Below are 12,356 nucleotides of genomic sequence, written 5' to 3'. Positions count from 1 at the left end.
TTTCTCCCTCTGTTTGTCTCTCTCCCTCTCTCTCTCTCTCTGTCCCTTTCTCCCTCTGCATCTGTCTCTCTCCCTCTGTATCTGTCTCACTCGCTTTCTCCCTGTCTCCCTCCCTCTGCATCTGCTTGCCTCCCTTTCTGTCTGTCTCACTCTGCATTTGACTGCCTCCCTTTCTGTCTCTCTCCCTCTGTCTCTGTTTCTCCTTTTTTCTCGATCATGCCAGCTCTGTCTCTCTCTCTCTCTCCCTCTTTCTCTGTCCCACTCTTTCTGTTTCTCTGCCTCCCTTTCTGTCTCTCTCCCTCTGTCTCTATCCCACTCTGTCAGTGTCCCTCTCCATCTGTGTCTCACTCCCTCCATCTCTCTGTCCCTCTGGACATTGGCAGCAATGCTTTGAGCCATTTGTTTGGTTTATTTTGAATCTTTAACTCTTGCTTTTGTTGGGAATGTCAATGCAGTTTGAAAATATCAAACACTCATCTAACACTCATCCCTAAAACCCTTACATTAAACCCCAAATACCGACTGGGCAGACAATGGTGAGTGTTACTGGGGTACCATCAAGGTCTCATTTCACTATGTCTTCTGTATCTCACTGTCTTCCACTTTGTCCCTCTCACTCCATTTCCCCATTTGTTTCCGTTTCCATCTCTCCTCTTTCCTTCATCACCCCCAACTTTATAAATGGAGAGGGTGATCCTCTCCACTTTACACATAGAGATGGAGCTCCCTCCACTGGACCAATTGGAATGGATCAGCTCAGAGTGCCTGCTGGAGCTGTGGATTCCAGGCTAATAGAAATCTCTGCTTCTCATAGAAATTGGATATCCAGTAATGTATCATATAGAACGCATTTATTATCCAGTACTTGCAGCAATTGGAGTTCCTGGCAAGCAGTATCTCCACTGTTAATGGTCTAAATCGATGTTAACTGTGCTGCTGTACTCGGTATTATTTTCCTCTGTGTGTGTTACACAGCCACATGTTCTTTTCCAGCAATTTACTGATGGAATCGCCTAATTGTCCACTCTTTCACTCTTGTCAGAGTTGTGTTATGTATTTAATGGTATTGGTTTAAGTAACTGTGGCTTTGTTATTGGATTATTCTGTGTATTGAATGTATTGGAATGAGATGTTTCAGTGAGGATCAATAATCAGACCAGTAGGACTTTTAATATTTTCGTGATGCGGATCTAACCGGTCCTGGAATATTTTTGTGATATTTTTTGATTGATGATGAGACATCTCACGGTTTCAGTGTTACAAGGGGACAGAACAATGTCCTCCCTCCCCAATAACATGGCTCAGATTAACTGGGATTTCAATGTAATTATTGATTATCACAGTTATCAAATATTATTTCACTCTGTGTGTGTCTGACGCTGCTTCAGAGGTCTGGCTACTGAACTGAGTTTGCTGCTGACACTTTCACTTCTCCTTCCCTGCTTCACTGTGGACCTTCACTGTCACTGGACTACATTGTAAAATCGGAAGTATTGATGTGATGTTTTACTGGTTTTCACTCTATCAGTTGGAATCAAGAGTCTTCCCATTTATCTGTAGATTATCAGATGCAGCGCTGATGTTGCTGTTTTATTAATTAAACAATCCCACATTCTAACAGATTACTTTATAATTCGAGGAGAAGGAATTTCAATGATTGTGAGGTTTGTCTGGAAGTAGCTTTCGATCCTGTTTATTCCATGTATTGTAGATGAAGTGAAGAGTGCAGGTGATCAGATGGAGACTTGAGTGTTCTGTAGATACATTAAGTTATTCACAGGGGTTTCACCATTGAACAAACTGACTCTGAGAATAGAATCATTGAACATGGGGCTGGTGAACAGAACACAGATGCAGAATGTTAGGAATAAATCATATGTGAAAAGTCGCATTAAGTAACAGTTTGCAGGTGTGAGTGCTCCGGAGAGATAGGGAAGGAGAAAAGGAGCAGGGAGAACGAAACAGAGGGAAAGAGATAAGCAGAAGTAAAGAGAAAGAGAAAGAAGCAGCAGTGTAAATAATTCACTTTCATAAAGTGATGGAATGTCCAGAACAATTAGTGAGAGAAACTGTGAGGTGAAGTTGTCTGTTGTCAGATTGTGTTCATTTTCCTGTTGGACTTGATCCTCTGTGTTGATTTCTGTCAGGTCCTCATTTTGTTTTGTCGAAAGTTCCTATTCCTTAATTAGTGACTGAATAAACAGAATAGAATCAGTTCATCACTGATGGTAATTCATTATTTAAATACTACACTTTAAAATCTCTGTGACTGCTGAATTCAATAAAGAGCGAGGCCTATATCAGAAATATATTTACATTTATATTTAATAGCCTGTACAAACTAAATATATTGACTATATTGCAGAAACAATGAACTGTTCTCCAACACCAATAACCACAGGGATTATTGTTTGAATGTATGAATTGAGTTGTATTACTGGGATCTATAGATTAGATTTCCTCTAACACTCTGCTGCAGTCTCTCCCTGTGAATCTCAGCCTCTCCTCTCTCTGTATTGAATCCTCAGTCTCCTCATCCATTGCTTCTGTTTATCCACTTTCCCAAACCATCTGCTCCAGTCTCCCCTCCTGCTCGAACATGTCCTTTTCCTTCTCTCCCTCCCAATCTCATTCACTGTCTCCAGCTCCAGCTACTTCGTCCAATCTGATCGGAATACAGTAACACAGTAGCAGGACGAGGCCATTCCGACCTAGAGCCTGCTCTGCCATTCTAGATCTTTGCTGATGCTCCAACACAGCGCTGCAGTTTTCCCACTTGGTAACATTCCCTGTCGGTTCCCTGAACCCAGAGCAACAAACCAGCTATTCATCCCACTCTCCCCAAACATTCCCAACCAACAGTCTGGAGACAAATTCCCAATTAACACATTGGATTCCATCTCTGTAAAACAGCTTCTCATTTCCCCACTGACACTGCATCCTCACTCAGTATTTCCAGTAGATCCGGTAATGACTTTATTCACTTTCTGCATCAATTTCCCAATTCATTATTAATAACTGTGTTTACAAACATTTCACTGTGACAAAGCACTGCCCGGGTCAATGAATCAGTTTTCACTGCTCGATGCAGCAACAAAGCTGAAAATTTCAGCCCAGATCCTGTCAAACTGATGCTTTTTCTCCAGGTCTGATCAGTAATTTCTCTGCTTCCTTTTCTCTCTCTCTTCCAGTTAACTTGGTGGCGATTGTGATCCTGTCCCGAGGAAAGTGCGGTCTCTCCAAATGTATCAGTGTCTACCTGGTGGGAATGGCAGTGTCTGATCTCCTGGTCGTTATCACTGATCCAATATTGGGTGCAATTGTTCCAATTTATTTCCCATATTCATTCCTGTTCATTACTCCTGTGTGTTCTCTCATTGCCGTTCTGCTTTCTGCATCCACAGTTGTTTCTGTCTGGCTCACAGTCACTTTCACCTTTGATCGATTTGTGGCCATTTGTTGTGAGAAGCTGAAAACAAAATATTGCAGCGAGAAAACGGCGGCTGTGGTTGTGGGAACAGTGAGTGTGCTGGGCTGTTTAGAGTCTCTCCCCTGGTACTTTACACTGGAACAAAAATACATTATTGATAATGTTCCCATGGGTTGTGTTAATAAACTGAGCTTCTATACTTCCCCCATATGGGGGGCATTTGAATTGTTTGACCTCATTTTAACCCCTTGTGTCCCGGTCTTTCTGATTTTGCTGCTCAATGTTCTGACTGTCAGACGGATTTTATTCTCCAGTAAAGTCCGCAGGGGATTCCGGCGCCACAGCAATGCAGAGAATCACAAGGACCCAGAGATGGAGAATCGCAGGAAATCAATTATTTTACTCTTCAGTATATCCGGCAGTTTCATCCTATTATGGGTGTTTCAGGTTGAGTCTATCATTTACAGTCGAATTACAGATATTTATTATTATTCCTCCTACACTGACCCTCTCTTTATCACAGATCACACATCAAAGATGCTGCAGCTTCTCAGTTCCTGCACCAACACATGTATTTACATTGTTACCCAGACTAAATTCAGACAGGAGCTGAAGAAGGGGGTGAAATACCCTCTCAATCTCATTGTTAAATTAGTGAAATCATAGAAAGAGCTGAAGGGTTTCAAACACTGGAACTAAATCCCATTCCCCCTCCTCCCCCCGCCCCCCAGTCCCCCAGCTCCACCTCCGACCCTCCACCCGCCTCTGTGATTTTTTGACCGGCGCCATCTTTAGTCCTGGCAGCTGCCTGAACGTGGGCAGACCCTGACGTTTGACTGGAATAGGGTTCGTTTGCGCATGTGCGAGTACAGCGCCACCTTGTGGTTGCTTTTGCCAACAAATGCCGCCAGTGGACAAAGCTGCAAATCGCAGTGATTGTGAGGTGGTGAGTGGGACAGTAACTGCAGTGAAGCTGGGACATCAGCAGATGGAGTTGTTGAGCGGGGGCAGCAACTGCAGTGAGGCAGTGACACCAGCAGATGGAGATGGTGAGTGGGCCAGTAACAGCAGTGAGGCAGGAGTACCAGCAGATGTCGATGGTGAGAGAGGGACATTAACTGCAATGAGACAGGCACACCAGGAGATGGAGATAGAGAGACGGGGCAGTAACTGCAGTGAGACAGGGACACCAACAGATGGAGATGGTGAGAGGGACATTAACTGCAGTGAGACAGGGACACCAGCAGATGGAGATGGTGAGAGTGGGACATTAACTGCAGTGAGACAGGGACACCAGCAGATGGACATGGTGAGAGTAGGTCAGTAACTGCAGTGAGGCAGTGACACCAGCAGATGGAGATGGTGAGTGGGCCAGTAACTGCAGTGAGGCAGGAGTACCAGCAGATGTCGATGGTGAGAGAGGGACATTAACTGCAGTGAGACAGGCACACCAGGAGATGGAGATAGTGAGTAAGGGACAGTAACTGACGTGACACAGGGACACCAGCAGATGGAGATGGTGAGAGGGGGCAGTAACTGCAGTGAGACCGGGACACCAGCAGATGGAGATGGTGAGAGAGGGACATTAACTGCAGTGACACAGGGATACCAGCAGATGGAGATGGTGAGAGGGGGACAATAGCTGCAGTAAGACAGGGATGCCAGCAGATGGAGATGGTGCGAGGAGGTCAGTAACTGCAGTAAGACAGGGATACCAGCAGATGGTGATGTTGAGAGGTGGACAGCAGCTGCAGTGAGACAGGGACACCAGCAGATGGAGATGGTGAGAGAGGAACATTAACTGACAGGTTCAGGTTGAAAGGTAAATTGGCCATTATAAATTGTCATTAGTATAGGTGGTAGGGAAATATAAGGACAGGTGGGGATGTTTGGTAGGAATATGGGATTAGTGTAGGATTAGTATAAATGGGTGGTTGATGTTCGGCACAGACTCGGTGGGCCGAAGGGCCTGTTTCAGTGCTGTATTTCAAATCTAATCGAATCTAATCTAACTGCAGTGAGGCAGGGACACCAGCAGATGGAGATGGTGAGAGAGGGACATTAACTGCAGTGAGGCAGGGACACCAGCAGATGGAGATGCTGAGCCATTACTGATGGGAGATTCCCTTGCTGAGTTTGAAAGTTTCCACAAGTCTGAAGAATTTACTTGATTGTGAACTTGAGATGCTGAATAAAATAATTTCAATGCAACTTTTGTAAAATGGCTATTTTTCTACTGTGTGAACACTTGTAACATAAAATGCGTTCCTGTTTGGAAAGTTATATTGAGTGATTAAAGGTAATGTATAAATAAAACAACAGGATCAAATAAAACTGAAACAGTTATTTAGAAATAAAAAATCTCAATATAAGTTGTGTTGAGTTCTTGATCACCTACGTTATGACATCTCTCTCTCTCTCACACTTCTCTTTCTATGCTGGTATCTTCTCGACCATAACTACGAGTAGTTGAAATTTTACTCCAATTGACCTTTGAAAGTTAATATTGAATCTGCTTTCAGAAACCTGCCAGACAGTGAATTCCAGACCATAATAACTCCCTGCATATTGTTTCACCCCTCTACTAGTGCAAACAGTCTCTCCTCATATCTCCAAAATGAGGGAAAGATTTTGAATGCAATGCAATTAATTTCTCCAGGACAGCAGCTGCAGAGGATCTGGAACCTCCTGAATGTGGACAAACAATGAACAAAAATCCCTCTGAATCCCTCAGGAGAGCAGAGGATAGAAACAGTCTGGAAGCAAATGGAAACAAGTGACACTTTATTACAGCAGTAAAAAGTCTTTGTCAGAATGTGGAGGTCTTTATTGCTGAACTTTATATAAACTGGAGGTGAAAAGTGGAAGATGTTTAATACCATTTGTGTTAAATGGCCATTTCCCAGCTTTGTGAACCCTTGTAACATTAAACTGGTGAATGTTAAGAAGGTTTTATTGATTGATTACAGCTAATACATAAATACAGCAGCATCAAATACAGGGCAAAGAATCATTGACAAATATAACTGTAAATATGGGTAAGAATTGTTGTGTGAAATGTCACTGGTTATAAAAGTTCTCTTCGCTGCCTCATTAACCTGGCTCTAGTTTCAGTGTTTGTCACACAGTGGAAATGAAAAACCGAATAAAAACCGCATGTTTGCACTGCATTCAAACAGGCCTCTCCAGCAATAACACTTTGTCAGAATTTCAAGGTAATTGCAATGAGTCATTTTCTGAACTTTCTGTTAACTGGAGGTGAATAGTGAAAGAGATTTAATACAATCAGTGTTAAATGGTTATTATCCAAACCGGCTCCTCCAGGTTTTAAATTACAGCAGTTTTTCTGCTCTGTTAATGAGGTTTTTGGGGGAGGGAGAGAGAGACAGACAGGTTTCTGCCTGGAATGGTCCATTTGGGATATGTTTGGAATATCCCTCTCTCCCCCATTCGCTGTTTACACAGAGACTCACCTTGGACTGTCCCATACCTGGGAGGGAGTGTCCAGATGGAGGAAGTTGAGAGCTGTTTGGTTAAGCTGCACTTTGGGTAGACTGTCTGTTTTGAGTGACAGGTTCTGGGATATATTAGGACAACATCAGACCACATTCTTTCCTTCCATGCAGCTGGTTTCTGAAGGTGAGTTTCTGTGTCTCAATCTCTGTGGCCAGGTGAATTGGAACTGATTACAGTGTGTGTGTGTGTGTGTGTGTGTGAGAGAGAGAGTCCAGTCTGAATCCCCCGCTCTCTCTGTCCCAGTCCTGACGCTTTTCTCCAAATCCCACCACAATGCCCTTCTCCAGGAACTTTTCCCCATGGATGAGCTGATGGAGGGAAGGTGTTACAGTCCAACGATGGAAAGCAGACGGTGTGGGATGGTGAGTATCACATCTTTATTGTCTGTTTCTGCTTTTCTCCCTTCTTCTGACTCAGTCTCTTTCACTAAGTCTCTCTCACTCAATCTCTCTCTCATTGAATCTCTCTCTCACTGAATCTCTCTCTCACTGAATCTCTCTCTCACTCAATCTCTCTCTCATTGAATCTCTCTCTCACTGAATCTCTCTCTCACTGAATCTCTCTCTCACTCAATCTCTCTCTCACTGAATCTCTCTCCCACTGAATCTCTCTCACTCAATCTCTCTCCCACTGAATCTCTCTCTCACTCAATCTCTCTCTCACTGAATCTCTCTCTCACTGAATCTCTCTCTCATTCAATCTCTCTCTCACTGAATCTCTCTCTCACTGAATCTCTCTCTCACTCAATCTCTCTCTCACTCAATCTCTCTCTCACTGAATCTCTCTCCCACTGAATCTCTCTCATGCAATCTCTCTCCCACTGAATCTCTCTCTCACTCAATCTCTCTCTCACTGAATCTCTCTCTCACTGAATCTCTCTCTCACTCAATCTCTCTCTCACTCAATCTCGCTCTCACTCAATCTCTCTCCCACTGAATCTCTCTCCCACTGAATCTCTCTCCCACTGAATCTCTCTCTCACTCAATCTCTCTCTCACTCACTCTCTCTCTCATTGAATCTCTCTCTCACTCAATCTCTCTCTCACTCAATCTCTCGCTCACTCAATCTCTCTCTCACTGAATCTCTCTCTCACTCAATCTCTCTCTCATTGAATCTCTCTCCCACTGAATCTCTCCCCCACTGAATCTCTCTCCCCCACTGAATCTCTCTCCCCCACTATCTCTCTCCCTCACTCAATCTCTCTCTCACTCAATCTCTCTCTCTCTCAATCTCTCTCTCACTCAATCTCTCTCACACTCAATCTCTCTCGCACTCAATCTCTCTCGCATTCAATCTATCTCGCTCTCAATCTATATCTCTCACTCAATCTATCTCTCTCACTCAATCTATCTCTCTCACAGTCTCTCTCGCTCACAGTCTCTCTCGCACTGAATCGCCCTCGAACTGAATCTCCCTCGAACTGAATCTCCCTCACACTGAATCTCCCGCGCACAGAATCTCCCTCTCACTCAATCTCCCTCTCACAGACTCTCCCTCTCACAGACTCTGCCTCGCACACAATCTCCCTCGCACAAATCTCTCCTCACTCAATCTCTCCTCACTCAATCTCTCTCCCACTCAATCGCTCTCCCACTCAATCTCTCTCCCACTCAATCTCTCTCCCACTTAATCTCTCTTCCACTCAATCTCTCTCTCACTGACTCTCACTGAATCTCTCTCTCTCTCTCTCAATCTCTCTCTCTCTCAATCTCTCTCGCACTGAATCTCTCTCTCTCGCACTGAATCTCTCTCTCACTCTCTCTATTTCTGAATCTCTCCCTCACCTTGTATTTCTGTCTCTGTTTTTCTCTCTATCTCTCTGTTCCTCCATCTCTCTCTCTCTCCCTCACTTTGTGTTTCTGTCTCTCTCTGAGTGATTGTGCGTCTTTCTGTCTCAATGGCTTTCTCTGTCCTCTCTCTCAATCTCTCTGTGATTCTCTGTCCTCTCTCTCAATCTCTCTGTGATTCTCTGTCCTCTGTCTGAATCTCTCTGTGATTCTCTGTCCTCTCTCTCAATCTCTCTGTGATTCTCTGTGTCTTTCTCACTGGCTTTCTGTCTGTCTCTTTGGTGCCTTCAATTTCTTTGTGTCTCTGTTATTTCCCTCCACTTTTTGCCCTTCTCTCTTGCTTTGCATCTTTCTGTCTTCTCTATTTCTTTTTCTATCATTTCTCTCTCTCTTTCCAAATTTTTCTGTCTTTTCCTGACCCTATCCACCGCCCTCAATTTATCCACCGCCCTCAATTTATCCACCGCCCTCAATTTATCCACCGCCCGCAATTTTTATCCACCACGCAAATCTTTTTCCTGCAATTCCCCCCACCAGAAAACATCCCCCCCTTGTCCAGACACCCCCGATCTAAATAATCCTCATCTGCAGACAACTGTCTGATATCTCCTGTTAACTGACCCCCATCTAATATCCTTATTATCAACAGACCCCCATCTAATTATCCCCTTCCCTCTGTTACAAGACAATCCATCAAACTCCCACCCTTCCAGGACAGATCCCATCTAAATAGACCCCGGGAACAGACACCCATTTAAATTCCCACCCAGGAACAAATTCCCATCTGAATAACACCCCCCAGGAACAGACCCCCATCTGAATACCCCCCGGGAACAAACTCCCATCTAAATACCCCCCCAGGAACAAACTACCATCTAAATACCTCCCGGGAACAAACTGCCATCTCAATACCCCCCGGGAACAAACTACCATCTAAATACCACCCCAGGAACAAACTCCCATCTAAATACCCACGGGAACAAACGCCCAACTGAATACACCCCCAGAAACAAACTCCCATCTCAATACCCCCCGGGAACAAACTCCCATCTCAATAGCCCCCGGGAACAAACTCCCATCTCAATACCGCCCGGGAACAAACTCCCATCTAAATACCCTCCCAGGAACAAACTCCCATCTAAATACCCTCCCAGGAACAAACTCCCATCTAAATACCCCCCGGGAACAAACTCCCATCTCAATACCCCCCGGGAACAAACTCCCATCTCAATACTCCTCGGGAACAAACGCCCAACTGAATACACCCCCATGAACAAACTCCCATCTAAATACCTGCCCATGAACAATCTACCATCTAAATACCGCCCCCCCCCCCCCCCGGGAACAAACTCCCCTCTGAATAACACCCCAGGAACAAGCTCCCATCTAAATACCTGCCCATGAACAAACTATCATCTAAATACCCCCCCCCCCGGAACAAGCTCCCCTCTGAATAACCCCCCAGGAACAAACTCCCATCTCAATAACCTCCTGGAACAAACTCCCCTCTGAATAACCCCCCAGGAACAAACTCCCATCTAAATACCTCCCCATGAACAAACTACCATCTAAATACACCCCCCCCCCGGAACAAACTCCCCTCTGAATAACCCCCCAGGAACAAACTCCCATCTCAATACCCTCCTGGAACAAACTCCCCTCTGAATACGCCCCGGGAACAGACTCCCATCTCGCGACCCGCCCGCAACAGACCCCCATCTAAATACCCACCGTTCTGTGAACAGACTCCCATCTAAATACCTCCACCCCCCCCCCCCCCATTAACTGAACCCAATCTAATTCTCCCCCCGCTCTCCACTGTAAACTCTCCCGGTTTCTAAATACCCTCCCTGTCCTGTAAAAGCTTCCCCTCTACTAATTCTCACCCTGTATCATCACTCCCGTGAACAGCCCCCTACCCCCCTCACTCCCCACCGTGTTATTCCCACGTCCATCACTTTCCTGGGTTTGGCTCCATCTCCCGACAATCTTTCGTTCATTTTAATTCCAGATCTGGATAAGCCACTGGAATTCGAACAACTTGCTCCCAGATCCCCGGCACCTTTAACTCCTGTCCGGCCAAAATCAGGGCCGGGCATAGAGCAAGGACCTTCAGAGGCTAACTGGCATTCTGAGCCTTTAACGTGCAGGACACAGCCCTCTCTGCAGAAAGGTGTTTCACCTGCTCTCTCCATCGGCTTCAGGGAATCAAAAAGAGGGAGACACACACAAACACTCACACATTGATTTTGCACAGGGACGGGAAGAGGCCATTCAGCCCTTTGATCCTGTCCCACCCATGTTAGATAATGGCTGACTTGTCCCTTCCCCCATTGAACCACAAGGAGACAGGCAGAGACAGTCGGGGAGCAGATACACAGAGAGTCAAAGAAACACTGGGCTGGACTCGGACTTGGTGCCAATGGTGCAAACCAGGGTGGAGGGGAGGAGGGTGGTTGTGTATCGGCTGTCCCTTCAGCATCTCTCCCCTGTTTTGACCTCAATGGGAGCAAAACTGGGCAGAGATGGAAAGCAGGATCCCACTTCACAATCACCCTGTACAACACCAAGGCTGTGAGTTCAAATCCACCCCCAGACAGAGGGACAGAAACACAGAAAACAGATCCCAGGATTAGGACGGAACACAGAGAGAGAGAGAAATAAATGGAAAGGGAGCTGGAGAATGAGATGCAGGGAGTCCGACACCAGTGAGAGAAACTGAGAACAGAGGGTCAGAAATACTGAGAAGGGCAGAGAGAGAGAGAGAAATGGAGATATTGAGAAAGATCGCAGACCAAGAGAGAGATGCAGAGACAGAAAGAGGTGGAGGGGCAGAGATACAATGTAAGATGCGTTTTCAGAATAGAGAGGGATGCTGCGGGATGGGGGAAATGCAGAGATTATCTTGCAGGAAAGGGGGAGCAGCGATGGAAAGATTCAGGGATTTGGAAGTGAGTGAGAGAAGTAATGGAGTGAGAGAGAGACAGATAAAGATGCAGAGAGTCGCAGAAAGAGAGTGACAATGGAAACCTGTGAGACTCTAGAGAGAGGCAGAGATAGAAAGGATGTTGAGAGATACAGAGATAGGGATTTAAAGATGTGAAGAAACAGAGTTAGGAACAAGGAGGAAGGTGCAGGGAACAAGTTGCAGCAAGAGATGAAGAGAGGGAAATCTACGGGATTACATTGACTGTTCTGGAGCAGCGATTCCCAAACTATTCCCTTTGGAGCACCCTCCAGCCCCCTCCATTGTGGTAAAAAAAATCCACAGACCCCCGAAAAAAACAAAATCAAAATACTGCAGATGCTGGAAATCTGAAATAAAAACTGTTCTGGAAATACTGAGCATTTCCAGCACTTTGTTTTTCTATCAGCCCCGAAATCACACAGTCTTCTTTTCTGTATTTAGAAATGAATTTGACAATGACAAATATATATTTATTATTACTTTCCCTCCCTGGTTAAAGCTCTTGTCTGTGAATTCCACGTGGCCAAAAGATTCTCCCTCTGCATCATCACAGCTGCAGCTTCCGAAAAGATTCTCCTTGGGAATAAGAGAAATAAAATTGATTAAAAACAAAGCAAAGTATTTTTGAACAGAAATAAAACACAGCGAGAGCCCA

Source organism: Heterodontus francisci, unplaced genomic scaffold (assembly GCF_036365525.1).
Source record: "Heterodontus francisci isolate sHetFra1 unplaced genomic scaffold, sHetFra1.hap1 HAP1_SCAFFOLD_166, whole genome shotgun sequence".
In the NCBI taxonomy this organism is placed as follows: domain Eukaryota; kingdom Metazoa; phylum Chordata; class Chondrichthyes; order Heterodontiformes; family Heterodontidae; genus Heterodontus; species Heterodontus francisci.
Note: the sequence above shows the minus strand (reverse complement) of the source record.